The sequence below is a fragment of the Zophobas morio genome, unplaced genomic scaffold (genome assembly GCF_036711695.1).
Source record: "Zophobas morio isolate AGI-343-1 ecotype UQ-CSIRO unplaced genomic scaffold, CSIRO_AGI_Zmor_V1 ptg000002l, whole genome shotgun sequence".
Taxonomy (NCBI): Eukaryota; Metazoa; Arthropoda; class Insecta; order Coleoptera; family Tenebrionidae; genus Zophobas; species Zophobas morio.
Window position 1 is genome coordinate 23,917,066 of NW_026972107.1, and position 15,679 is coordinate 23,932,744.

The 15,679-nt window shown below is 30.6% G+C and overlaps 1 protein-coding gene across 1 annotated transcript in view; it reads right to left on the minus strand.

Annotated features, from left to right (window-relative positions):
* The window catches only part of LOC135131082 (uncharacterized), a 156,848-nt gene extending 141,383 nt beyond the window's left edge, over positions 1 to 15,465 (minus strand). The window contains exon 1 of the mRNA XM_064058615.1: positions 15,313 to 15,465. The gene's annotated coding sequence lies outside the window, so the exon portion shown is untranslated. The remainder of the gene's footprint in view (positions 1 to 15,312) is intronic.
* Between the last annotated feature and the right edge of the window lie 214 nt (positions 15,466 to 15,679).

Genomic DNA, 15,679 nt, shown 5'->3' on the forward strand with positions numbered 1-15,679 from the left:
TTATTGCCTCCTTATTTGCTGCAGTAAACTCATACATACAAAAACCAGTTTATAAACGCTTTATAATAATTAAATTTTAACATCAGAGCAGGTTTAACATTCTTTTAAAAGCACCTTATGTTAATTCACACATAATTAAAAAATTCCGTTCCCCTAACCACGGTAATGTAACCCATGAAATTTGGACAAAACTTAATACATACATTATTGTATCTTTACACTAAATTTTAATGTTAAAAACTTAATTAATACTTCTACATTGTTGTATTTAAAAAGTGATTTGACACGCAGATAACATTTTAAGTAACAGCATCAGTTGCCACATAACAATCTTTAAAATTTCACTAAGAAACTTCAACGATATAATAGCTTTAAAAAGTTTGTTTTAAAGCTTCTGTATCCCAAGAGTTTTTCAGTTTCTTTTTCCATTATTTGTTAAATGCCATTAAAATGTCTATTTTTTGAACGATTTTAATTAAGAACAAAAAGTAGGTTTAACTTATTTTTTGTCATTTTTTATGTAATTAACTGTGACTAAAATTTAAAATTTAGTTTAGGGAAAGTTACATAATACATATTTTTAACAGTAAAATACATTCTTTATTGCATCTATAAATAAATTAAGTAGTTCTTCTGCAGGTTCAACCCTTAGCAACTACTCTTTAATTTCACGAGTAGCCACAAGCCCGGTAGTGTTAGATCTGAACTTTGAAAGGATCAAGATCACAAGTGCGTGACTATAAGTAATCCTTTGCATTACCGGTTCGCGTCAGCTTGACAAAATAAAGAATCCTTTTTAATTTTGTGGTCTCACGTAGAGTTAAATATGTAAGCGTACTGTGTTGGTTTATTGTACTATACTCAGAATGAATATACCTTTTAAACATTTTGTGTCTAGAGGTAGGTTTTGTTTTGATGCTGACATAACGAAAACGAAACTTACCATAATAATGCGACCTTTCAAAATCAGTTATTACGCATTTAAGTAGAAATTCACAGAAAATTAAGAAATCTCTCAAGGTGTTTGATTATCAGGGTGGGTACTAACGCAACCAGATATTTAACATTTTGCAGAGGCGTCTCTTTTAGTTTTCACTTTTGATCACACATACCTTCATCAGCCTAACAGCTGCAAACAGGGGCGTTTGATTTCACGTTTAAATTTGTTGTAGTCGTGATAAATCACGATTTAGGCATCGAATAATAGACACTCGATGATTTATTAACAAAACAGAATGTTCAGAAATAATTGCATTATTTATATTTCACCGTAGTCATGTTTTGCAACAAAGCAGCAAACAGTTAGTGAAGATTGATGAAGACATAAAAGTAATCTTCACATTTACTTTAATACTGTAGTCATTACGGTTATCAGCACACTGCTTCACTGGCTAATATTTAAATTAACTGTCGGCCTAACGCTTCTGTCCCCTCAAGAACATTTACTTTTTCACTTTGGTGAAAAATGTTGACAGCCTTAATAGAGAATGTCTTTTATGCTCGAACATCAAAGCTCTTGTACTTTGTATAAAGTATTTTGTAAAATTTTTCTCTTTCACGCTATTGTATCGTATATTATTTGTTTATAAAAGAAGAAATTTTTAATAAATAGGTACATTTTTAGCGAAAGTAAGATTTAGGTGACTTTCCTGTTACTTTCTGACCGTAAGCTAAGACGTATTGCACGAGTACGAAAAAATAGGTTTCCGATCTCTGGCTGTCTGTCTGCCGTCTCTCCGCATTTTTGTTAGATAGATAATCTCCGAAACTACAAGACCAATTGTTGACAAATTTTATATGTATATTAGAAACATCGTGTAGATGGTAAAGTGCTACGCTTCACGAAGAATAAGATGACGTCATCTCCAAAATTTACATTACTACAAATTTTATAAAATAACATAGTCACCGTATATACGATTTATGTTTATGTTGAATTTTTACTCTAGGGATTAAGATTTTTAGGAAAAAATCAAAATTTTTCAACGACATCTTACAGTTTAACTTTGAACTTGCAAAATTGAATGCTGCGAAATTTTACAAACATTTTAAGCATATTGGGAGCAACGTTAATCAAAATTTACCAGTACATGCCCCCACCCTAAAAACTGATCACGTAACGTCACAAAATAGCTGAATAAATAAATGTTCTTCAAATTTATGAGTATGGACGCTAGATATCCAGTTTTTTGGAAAAAAAAGAAAAATGGCAAAATCTAATTGTATAATTTTTTAAAGAAGCGGAATTTGTTTTAAATTTTGTTAATGTTTACAATTTTGAATAAAACATACTTACAAAATTAGATAATAATTTTTAAAAAATAGGAAAGTACTTTGATTCTGGTCTTACAGCTTCAACATTTTAACGTTAAGTAAAAAAAAATTAGTCGTAAAACGGGTTAGAACGCAATTAGAGTGAAGTTTATTTACACACAAATTGACTGATATATACATTTTTCAAGTTTGTTGTTTTTAATAATTCTATAAAATGTGGCACAAAAAGTAACATTGTTAGTTACCTTTACCAAAAATGGCATGGCATAACCCAAATTCTTGGAGCACAAGACCTTCGACCCTGCAGTGTCCACATTTGTTATGCTACGCCTCTCTTTTCGAAATTAGCATAAATAGCTATTACATCCATGCAATTGATGCCGTAACTTTTTTAGAAAAACAGATAAAGTTCGAAAAGATGCATATTTTATACGGATCTCAAAAATTGCATTTTCTGAAATAATTTGATACAGAAAAATTAAACGTTCACATACAATGTGTTGTATCTAAACTAGTCTGTCAAAGGTATTAGTTAGATAGGAAATCAATTTTTATGTGTCCCAGAAACTGGATTTGTTTGATTGTGCTTCAGGGGCGAAGCCATTCTCTCTCGTTTAACTTTAGAGGAATTTTTACTATTCTTTCAAAAGTTATTATTACACTTTCAGGAGGAGGAAGCGTAACGTAAAATAGTATCAGTTGAAAACCAATTGTTACATAACCTATAGTAATTTTTCATTAATGTATTGTAGAAACAATAATGTTTTGCTACAAAGTTAACAAAGAAGTACCATTTACAAGACAAACGTTAATTACACTTATTATTGTTACTTCCCGAGGGTGAGCTAGTGAAAAAATTTCTAATTTTAAGTTTTCTCAATGTTCTATAACCCCCAACGTATGAAAAAGTAGGTCTTCCATTTCCGTCTATCTGTCATGTGATGGCGACTTTATTAGACAAGTAATCTCCGAAACCAGTGGACAAATTGTTGTGAAATTTTAAATTTGTTTGAAGAATATAGATGGTGAAATGCTCACCAAAGTTTGTGTGTTCATCCCCACCAAAAATGTGATTACATCATTTCAAAATTTTGCTAAGTAAATCCTATTTAAAATGTGCAAAATAATATACCTGTGCTTTATTAACTGAAATTATGCATATATTTTAAGGTCATCAAGAATCTGCAAATCGGTAATTATAATTTATCTGTTTATCCTCTCCGAAAACTTAAATAAATCTTACTCTAAATGAAAAAAATATACATATACTTGAAAGAACCATACAATGAGTCTTTGACTCTTTCTGTTTGTAATAATAATTATTGAGAAATTGGAAAGTGCGCGCTTAGTGATTCACCCTGTATAAAACAATATATTTTTGACTAAATTAAAAAACGACTTATTTTATTTTCTTGAAAATCTAGGAATACGGTATTGTTATTAATAGTAATTAATACAATACGTATATCCAAATTGATATAGTGTGACTACTAAAAAATGTGTGATATAAAATTGTATTAAGAAAAATGTCGAGCAAATTAATGTCAAACTTAATTTTCTTCACCACACGTAAAATTTTAATGTCGTATTTCTGAATATTTTTATAGAACTTGATTTTTGTTATACGACATCCATAATAAAATACGAGTATTTACGAACTGTTTTTTATTTCCTTCCTACTCGATTATATATTTTTTTCTGAATAAAAATTAATGTACTTAATTACTGAACATGTCCTTTGTACAAAATGTCAATGTCCAGGAAACTGTGACGTTCATTTCGTTACCCGCGTTCTGCGTAATCTAAAAACATTGGGCAAGACTTTTATTACATAATTTGGGCGTGTGTGTTCTGACTGTACAAATTTACGTAGGTACTCTTGCTGATAGGGCCTTTTTATTGCCATTATCAAATATTCAAACACACAGCCACAAAATTTAATGGAAACCGTGAGCGGTGCTCTATAATTAATAAATGTAGCGCAATAAATTCACCCTTGACATTACCTTTAGCTTTACTGCATTTAAAGTATTGCATAAATTACCAAATCAAATTTTCACTTCGCTCTGTTGATTTTACACGCCTATAACAAACACCATAAATAATAACTACTCAGACTAATTTATTGCTACTATTTTGATCAAAATGCAAATCCTACCATAATAATTATTGCCGATCCGTACAATTATGGGCGCAAGTAGGTGTGCCGACACCACCTGATGAATTATTAAAGACCTTCACTAATCACAATTATTTTTAAAACCTCGATTGAATTTTGAGTAAATCCGACTAACCCAAGTCCATTTCAATTAGCGTCGACTTACAAAATGCTGGAAACTGGGATAAGATCTATTGGATGAATAATTCGTAGTGCTTTGAGTCAGGCTAAACATAAATTTCAGGTGGTATCTGATAACCCTCTTAATCTTGCATATAAATTGCTGCAAAAGGACTTCAAATTCGCACCTGAACACGTTCACCCTAATCTCAATATTGAATTTGCCTATCTAAGGGTTAATTTTAAATAGAAACGGAGTGATGTGAAATATTATCTTGTCTTGTTTGACCCAAGAAATTTACGTTTAATTGTTTGATGATATCATGTTTACAAACACAGTATTGGTGGGCTCGCGGCGAATTATAAATACAAGAAAAATGCAGACTGCTGTTACGTAACCGATTTAGTCTAGACGCACATAAACAGTGCGAGGTGAAAATTTAATTTATCGAGATATCAACATTACAGCTGGAATAAATTAACAAATGTTTCAATTTTATTCAAATGAGCTGATTATTTGAGAATAATTGCCACTTTAATTTTATTGATTCATTATTTACGTGTTTTTAAGACAAGTGGTAGATGATACCTGACAATTTGATATTCACCAAATACAGTTACAAGAATTTAAATTGGAAAAAAACGACCTAATTCATGAAGTTGAGATTTGGAAATGTTAATACAAAAGTGTTTAAACATGCCATGAAATTTACACAACGTAAATTAAATTTAAGTAACGCTTATAAATAAAACAACATCTATGTATTTAACAGAGAACTTAAATTTGCACTTCGTTGTATGACTCTGTTTTTGATTTTATGACATAAATCTATCGTCCAAATTGTTAATACAAAACATTACTATGTATTTCATATTACTAGATACTTGTCAATGAAATTGGTTTGACAAGATTGTCTTAAGGCTTGTTACAAATTAGGCTTATTTATGTTTTAATTATGTACGTATTCGAAAGTGATTGTAATAACCCAGCTTCCGAGTTGCCTTTCGCTAAATGAATCAAACTCAAACAATAAAAAATGTTCCTATAAATCATATTGTAATCTGATTCCTCATAAATTAAGTTATTTGGAGTTGATAAATAATTTTAATTATTTTAATTATCACAGTGGAAAGTGGTTATTAATATATGTCTAGTTACAGTGCTTGTTTGGAAAAGAATGTTGTCACATTTAATCCGTCTCGTTTATTTTCAATATAAGAAAGATTAGCAAATCAAAAAAAGAAACAATAGAAATATAAATAATAGGTAATCTAGAAGTTCTTAATTTTTGATGATAAAAAGAAATTGAAATAGGAAGACATCGTAATAAAACCAAAAGCGACATTGTAGTACATTTTTTTGTTATTTAAATGAGCAGTGTTTAAAGGAATCAATTTAATAATTTTCATTGAAAGTAACGCATAAATTTTGATATGACTTCATTAAATTTTTGCAGAAGATTAACAAATAAATTTTGATTCATATTATTTAGTTATAAAAATTTTGAAAGTTTCTGATGCTACTCTGCGACAAGCCATAAAATTTAATGGTGCAAGCTTTTTACGACAACCTGCGACATATTTAATACAAGTAATTTAGTAATAAATTTTTTTAGAAGGTATGCGATGATCTGAAAAATTATTTTAGTCTCCGTTTTAGGATCTTAACATTATATTAAAATAAATTTAAAATTTTCTAACGACCAAGTTTCGCAAATTATCTGTTTAATAACAACAGACAGACAACAGGAAAACAATGGGCAGACGGAAGCAAGAAGCCTGCATTTTTTATATTAAAAGTTGTGAGACAATGAAAAACATTAGACATTTATGAAAATGCAACAATTCAATTTACTTAGTTATTTCTCGAGAAGAAACATACGAAATAATATGGTAACGTGATAAAAAAATAAATTTCTACGCTTGGATGTCTTCAAGGGATATTTATCAGTTTTGCGATGTTTAATGATATTATACTTACTACAAGTGTTTTTATGAAATAGAAAAAAATCGGTTTGTGCTAACGAAACCCTGTCGAAAATATACATATGTACTACAATAAAAATATGCATAACTTTTATATGTAATCATTTTAGAATATATTACAGGTTTTATCTTCTATTGATTAGACGACTTATATCTGTTACTAAGTAGTAGTTTTGAAACAAATTTTTAGATCATCAACATAAATTCCACCTGATATTAAAAAGTTCAGCAAAGAACGGCAACTCGAGAATTGTGACATTTCCACGTCTATTGTTACATGCATTCCACCTGCCACCTGGCACCGGTTAATTTTATTACATACCTTAAAAAATCTAAGACAACCGGTATAGTACGTGTTTTGATCTTTTTCTGACAAAATTTGTCATTCATTAACCAAGGAGTGGCAAAAACAGTTACGAGCGCTTGAATGAAAGTGGTTGTCGAAAAGCAAGGAATCACAAATTTTACTATCTATAAACAACTAACTACCAACAGGTTCTCATACTTTAATTACTTATTTGAAAAAAATCTGGCAAGTTATTGATTTGATCGACTAACTTTTATATGTAGGGTGTAAAACTAATATTGGGTACATTATTTCTTACTACTGGAAGTGCAGACAGTTTAGGACCCTTTCTGAGATATAACCAATAAAAATTAAATCTGTTCATATATTACTTTGAGACATTTTTCTACAAAATGTTGCAATTTCCTGAATCTAGCAAATAAAAAATTGGTATAAAATTATATCGACAGAACAATCCTGTTTTTTCGAAAAATTATAAAATTTGGATAATTTTATATATTTTATGGGAACCAAGTACCTATCTCGAACAAATACAGCTTCGAATAACTATCCAACTTAACTTTAAGATTTTTTTTTGATGATCCCTATAAACTAAAACTAATATATACATGGATTGTTAAAGTGTAGGTGAAGGAGCATCGTAGGCACAGTAGGATGTGTATATCAATTTAAAAATGGCAAGATTTCAGAGCATTCGGTATTGCACTTTCAAAATTAAATTGGAAAATGTTTGTACACAATTTTGTTTTTGTTTATCTAGATACTCAATATACATTTTATGAAATTAAAAAAATATAATATTGTAAATGTTGGAGATGACGTCATAGTGGGAATGATCAGACAAATTTTGGTCAGCCGTTTATCATCTATACAATATTTCTAATATCCATACAAAATTTGACAATCGGTCCGGTAGTTTAAAAGATATCTAATAAAAATAGACACAAAAATCTGGGATTGGTGAAGTGTAATACTAAAAATAACAGTATTGTATTCCCAAAATTTTCTTGGAAAATGGAGTGAGCCGTTCCTGATTTAATCAATAAAATAAATTAAGAAAAAATTAAGATAAAACTCTAAAAAAAATAAATGCAATGATAAATCACAAGTAAAAAGTCATCATATTTTGCACATTTTGGGTAGAATTTATTCGACAAAATTTTGAGATGACGTCATCAATTTTTGGGGGGGAATAAACAGATTTTGATTAACAATTTACCATGCTTATAATAACTTTAAAACGTCTGCAAGATTTCAAAGTATTCAGCTTTGCAATTCTTGATTTATTCAATAAAATAAATTGACTGATTCATTACCTTAACCGCTGTAAAGTATATGCAAAGCTAAAAAAATGAGGTTCTTAATTTAATCAATAAAAAATTGGTCGAAGGATATAAGTATAATCCAACAAATCAAGCTCTTTAAAAAAATTATAAAATTTGATTTTACGACTTAGAACGGCAAATCGTACGAGACTCTCGTCCTGTATTGGTAATGTAACGTTATTATACCTTGCAGATGTTTTTGCGACAATTTGAACGTTTAGCAAAAAAAAACTGAAAGCGGATTCGTACATTACAAGTATAGGAGTATATATTTGTATAACATTCAACTCATTTTAAAATACGGTTCATTGAGATGACGTCATCAAATTGTTGGTGGGAATGATTAGCCAAAGTTTAACCATCTACATAATATTTCTAACATACATACAAAATTTGACAACAATCGGTCTAGCAATTTCGGAGATTACGTGTCTAATAAAAATGGATACAGACAGACAGACAGACAGACAGACGGAAACGGGAGACTACTTTTTTCGTACTGTAGGGGTCATGAAACGTCGAGAAAATATGAAAGTGGTCATTCGTCCGATGGACTCGATTACTGTACTTCCTTAACTTACGCTCGGGAAGTAAAAAATTCAAATCCGACAATCAGCCGCGAGGTGTTTGATGCATTGGTAAAATAAAGCCACACAAAAAATGTTGTGAAGTAACTGTGATCAGAATCAAGACGTCTTAAACCACGGGTACAGGAGTACATTATTTTACAAAATTTAAATAACCCTTACTAGGCAAAATGAAGAAGGAACGTCATCAAATTGTTGGTAGGAAGATTAGACAAATTTCAATTAGTGTTTTACAATCTACACGATATTCACATACAAACAGTTGACAACAATAATTTCGGAGGTTACCTGCCTAATAAAAATTGACACAAACGGGGGAGATCTATTTTTTCGTACTCTAAGGGCCAGGAGATGTCGAGAAAACATGAAAGTCGCCATTCGCCCCTCCTATTACAATACTTTCTTGGACGTAAAAAATTATCATCATATTCTATAGTCCTCAAAACAATTTTCGTGTCTTACCAATTATAACTTAATGTAACTTGTGTTGATGTGAAAACCATTCTTGATCTGTAGGCTTGTAATTTAATAAAACAAACACAGGTTCACAAACTTTTGACTGAAAATGACCCTGATGGTTTACAAAAATAAATAAAAAAATCCAAGGACACAAAACGCCTCCAAACAATAAAGCAATAAAGACAAACAAGACTAAGGCACTGTAAACAAAGATTTTCTGTGAAGTACCCGATCTTACAAAATTGTACCACCTTCTTTACTCCCCGAGCGTATCTAATAAGATAAGAAACTAGTGTAATAGGGACCATCCGGCGAATGACTTCTTTCATATTTTCTCCACGTTTCATGGCTCCTAGAGGACGAAAACATAGGTAGATTCCCCGTTTCGATCTGTCTGTGTCGACTTTTACTACATAGATAATCTACGAAACTACTGGGCCGATTACTGTCAAATTTTATATATATTTTCTTTAGGAATATCATGTAAAAGGCTAAAAACTCGAACAATTCTCGCTTCTTTTAAAAAACGTATAAAATTATCCTCTATAAAGTAAAAAATATAATCACATTGATAAACCACACGTATAGACTCACAATATTTTACACATTTTAGATGATATGTATCCAGCAAAATTTGGCGATGACGTCATCAATTTTGGGGGGAGGCGGAAGATAAAGTTTCTTTACCGATTTACCATGCTTCCGATAACCTTAAAATGTTTGCGAGATTTCAGAACATAACGCCATTTTATAAAATTTAAATAACATTTATACTATTAACAATTTGGAGATGATGTTACCCGATTGTTAATAGGGATTATTAGACAGATTTTGGTAAGCGGTTTTAGCATCTACATATAACATATAACATGCATACAAAATTTGACAGTCGGCACGGTAGTTTCGAAGATTAATAAAAATTGACAGAGACAACAGACTGACAGATAGAAACGGGAGACTTATCTTTTCGTACTCTTGAGGGTCATGAAAAAACATTATAGTAGCCAGTCGCCCAAAGGACTTGATTGCAATATTTCCTTGGCTTATACTAGAGAAATAATAAAGTATATATGTACATATATTCAAATTTATATAAATAATCTTTGCCTAATTTTAGTACTGATCCTTTACTTATTCAGCCAACAATGGCAAGTATCAAACTTACACACTTGGTACACAGTAACAGTTCTCGAAAAAAGAACCTATTGGGCAAAATCGTTTTAAAATTTGCCATAAAATTGAATTAGATGCATCCGAATGTATCAAAATATCAACTATTTTCATTTCAGAATAACAATGTAGTGTAAATAAAAAAATTAACGAATGTTATATTGAAAGATTTGAAGTTTTGTATTATTAATATTATTTAAATAATTAGCCACATATGTACTAGAGAAATAAGAGATGTTCCACGTTTATATCAGACTAATACCAAAATAGGTACGTGCCTATATACAACACGACATGTTTAATAATCCCCAGCCAATGCACACACGAAACTTATGAAAACATTACATAAGAAGTTTTGTCAACAAAGTTTCGTCAGACAGTAGTAGTATTCATCAATCTGCCATATACCTAGAGGAGCAACTGAAAGCAAAAACTGAAACTGAAACTGCCAATTATATTACATCTGATTTTATGGGAAAGAGAAAACAATATTAGAAAACACAGCAGTAATGTGAATGTCCACACGGTGCTTTTGGCGTTTCAGCTCCTTTTCTAAACTACTCCTACTTTAGTAAATCCTGCTTGGTTTATATTTTACTTCCACTTAAAGTTTAACAATTAAACAAAAATAGATAGGTACTGTATTTGAGAACACTTGTTCGCAGAAGTCGTGTTTAAAAATGAAAATGTAAAGATCCGCGAAAGAGTTTTTTGTTTGCCCTTGACACACGTTTACACAAAATGTAATAAAATTTAAAAAAAAGTGTATTCTGACAATGTTCACTGCATCATTTTAATATTAAAGACATTTATAAAACAAAGAAACAGAATAAATCTTAATGTTTAAAATGTTTACGAGCGTTAGCGGTGTATCACAAAGTGGAATAATATGTGGCTTGTTAAATAGAATAAATCTATACTTTTACCTATAAATTAGTGAACACGTACAGGATCAAAACATTTTTAAATAATGATGCAACAAACTTACTATTTATATTCATACTGTAATTGAAATGCAGACATCGTCGCTTATTTTGCGCGGCATAACCCACAACTCTAGTATCGCGGACATTGCATATTTACACCTTGAACTGATTTTTCGCTGTTAGACCAAATAAAAATAATAACTGTTTTAGTCATCTTTCAAAAATAACAAACCATCAACTAAGCCAACAAATTTCGAAACGTTTTCTCTAAATGTGTACGATATACAGAGTTGTTGACAGAGTGATACTCGAAAACCGTTAGTTGCCTCCATAAATCATCTCAATAGTGAATGAACCTGAACATATTCACGATCAAAGAAAAACGAAGAAAAAATCTGCCATTCCTGCTTCCTGATGATTTGATTTACGATAAACTTAGTTAAATTTCTTGTAAACGTCTGGAGACCCCATACGGATATAAGAATAGTAAAATGATAAAATGGCAGGAATTAATTTTCATGTGGGCGTCGAATGTAAATCCTTGACTGTTACAAAATTCCTGCAAGATGTATTACAAAATATTTTAATTTCTCTGTTAAGAAAACAAATTATCGGTGTAATAAAATTTTAATGATTGATTTTGACCATTTTGAGGAGTGAAAGAGTTGTTCGTCCCATTTTTTCATAGCTGGATTAACGAATACATTTTTAATCAACGCTGATGAAGTGACGAGAATATAAATCAGCTTTAACAGGCCACCTCTTTCGTCTAGCCCATTTTGACCACGATGTCCATTAATCATGCCGGACGACTTTGAAGAGTGTCAATTGATTGAAAACATAAATTAAAAGTGGCATTTGCGTATGACTAAGTCTTCCGAAATCCAGAGTTGGAGTAATAGAATACATTCAGATCTATTTACAATTTTTAAGTCACCCTAATTAACACTTTATTTCTGTTAAAAATGCAGAAGGCAATTTTTACAAATGTGATTCCGAGTTATTCTTCGTAGATTATTTTCACCTTTAAAAATTTAATGAGAGTCTGGAGTACTGAAAAATTAACACTTCATCTTGAACACATTGCATAACTGATTATCCTTGATAACATTCAGAATACTATTACTTTTACACATAAGGTATAGGCATCAAACAATCTGGATAATATATTTTATCATAGAAAGGAAGTGTAGTACCCTCGACCTCTGTCAATACAGGTGGAACTAGGATGTATCTATAGTCTGTGAGTAATTATTCTTAAAATATATTTACATAAAAATTACTTGATTACTTAATAAATAAAATGAACTCAATTTGCATTTTTCAGCTACATTAAAATTTTACAGTTTTTTGTTACCTCTAGCTCATCTAATTAGTCTATTAAAAATATAACATTTCAAAAAAAAACTATCAAAAACTAAGCTATAAATCATGAGTTCGCTTAGAAAAAGATTCCCAATGTAGTAAAAAATGTATATTATCCTTTAGTCACGATCGCTTTAGCCATCGTAAAAGACACAGTCAACCACTTCTGACCGCAAATTGTATTGGATTTCTCGAACTGAATTTATTATAGGGTTGCCTCAAGTAAACAGTTTTTCTATTATAGAAGAAGAGCCATAATTAGGAACTGAATAAACTGATTAGAGTTTTTAGAGCTACTGTGACTACTGTTGATTTCGAGAATCGTATGTCCGTATAACCAACAAGTATGTACTTTTATAAACAACTTTTATTAACGTTATTACTTGTCCTGCGTTCCTCAAAATTCATTTCACTTCAATTACTTTAATAACAAAATTGTTAAAAGGTCTTGTCTAATCAACCTATACCTCATCATATAATATACAGAACTCTATCATCTATCATAACGAGCAGACAAGATTTAACGAATATTGAATTTTAACGGAAAACTTCAAGGAATAGTTCTATTTAACATACTAAAACATTGGAGTGCTCTTCTTCTAAACGACAAAGACAATAGATTCTAAAAAATACTTTAAAACAAAAGCCCGGGTTGAAAATTCTCAACAATAAAGATTTTCCGTTTAAATATTCTCTTCTCTCCAAAAAATAAAGAAAGAACAGCATTTTATTAAAGTAACTACACTGAGTATAACTATATATTTACGGTTTGTTTATGTTTTAATTGAAAAAAATTGTAAATTGTTTAACATATATAACTTTTTCAGATGTGAACATAAAAGAGAATGCTCATTTCTTAAAGTATTTAAATGTGCGTTTTTATCATGTTTACAACGATTTAACATATTTAATTCTTCAGATTCTAAGGATCAAAAACTAAAGAATTAATTAACGGTAAAACTTTATTGCACCCCTCTAATGCATAGAAGAATATAGTTCTACAACATGTGAATACTTACATACATGGTAAAAGCATCAAAATATAAAAAAGTCGTCTTTAAGTTCAGTTATTAATCTGAACTATACTAAATGTTGTGAAATAATGGGCAAAAAGTTACATGTCCAGAAAAAGAGTGAACATCAAAAATCGTCTTCTAATTGTCTCGGGACGAGCAAGATGTTTTTCTCATCGCCTGCTGCACGCAACTGAGAATGGGAAAAACAGCTGATGATCCATAACTAACTTGAGGACGATTTTCGTTGATCCTACTTTGCACCGCAAAAATATACTTTGTTACAAATTTTCTCCAAATTCCAAATTGAATTGAGGTGTTGCAAAAAATAATTATACCTACTCAAAAACAACCAATGGAAAGTAGAAAAATATCTACCAAAAACTAGTGATGCTCAGACGTTATATTTGTATCCCCACCCTAAAAATACAGATAGGAAATTTCAAAATCTGCATTTCTATACTTACCAATAGGGTCACCATTAAAATCACTTACGAGGGCTAAATGATTACTGGTAATTAATGTAATCTAAAGATTTCAAAAATGAAATAGCAACATTACTATTTTACAATAACCCAAAATATCTATGTTACATAATTCAAAATAAAATGAAAAATACAGCAATAAAGTTAACAATTATATGGTAAATCTATGCAGATCATAAATTTTCAGTTTAGTTAGAGCGTAAGCAAATTAGTTTAGCAGAATTGGGTAGTTTTGTATATGACAATACATAAATAAAGAAATTTCAAACCAACCATATTTTAATGTTCTTATTTATATTTCGTGAACCAATAAATTGATAATAATTAAAATGTCAAAAAAGTTTTTTTTTAATTTTCTATCTATTTCAAAATTCATTCTCTGAAAAATTTACTCCATCATGAAAATTAATACATAATGAAAAAAACAATTTTTTGAATGTCTAAACTTTTTCATGTTTCTTAATTAAAAAAATTTCGTACTTTTATATAGAAGACACTTAAAATTTGAACCTAAAAAAAAACAGGAGTAAAAATGTCCCAATCAATCGCAAAATATTCAAATGGCAAAATAAGTGATTTATACTCTGATTTCTACAATTTATAAATATAAATACACGTAACATTGAAACACTAAAAAATGAATTTTTTGAAATTATTAATATCGTGAACCGCAAATTTTCAGAAATTGTCAATAATACGATAAACTACTGAAATTGTAAAATTTGTCTTTGAAAATGCGATCCCCTCTTCCAAAATCCCCCGGTTAGTTTAAACAGACAAAAGATTTCCTGTTATTCCCACTTTTTGAACGCGAGTGGGTCAGGGGTACACTTTATCACCAACCAAGATAGCCAAACTGACCTCACGACACAACACAAGCAAGAAAATTCATAATTATCCAATCACCGTGATTCACTCGTCCATTTTCGTCCCAGATGCAGCAAACCCACTAAGGTCGAGGTAATCCCAAAAATAAACGTTTTTTGAATAAAATTGGCCGGCGCCCGAACGTGTTAACACAATGTAAACACGATGCGGCATTGCATTTCCTTTCAATTTGCACGTGATTATATTTAACTTTCTCAGGTATATGTTTGGATTTCCTAGGACTAGTCCAACTTTTGGCACGCTACTTACGTTGCACATTTTCATGAAAAAAAATCAATTTTTTGCCTCAAGTCCAAGACACAGCACCAAACCGTTCGGAAACATGTTTAAAAATGCGCGTTGTTTCCGCGATCGCGTGTTTTGTGCGAGATCCAAGTACCAAGAACGTGCTTTCGAAGTCGCGCCAACGGATCGACTGAGCTCTGGTGTCTCTTTATTTGTTAAAGCGCATTCATTGTGGTCCATTCATCTCCGAACAGTCTGATCTCGTATTTCAGAAGGACGCATAAACACGTATGAAAGTATTGTAATTTGTCGTGGGATTTCGTCTTATTGGAACACATAATGGCAAGATTGTCGGTTGGGGAGTTTTCAAAGCTTGACACACCGCTGTGGC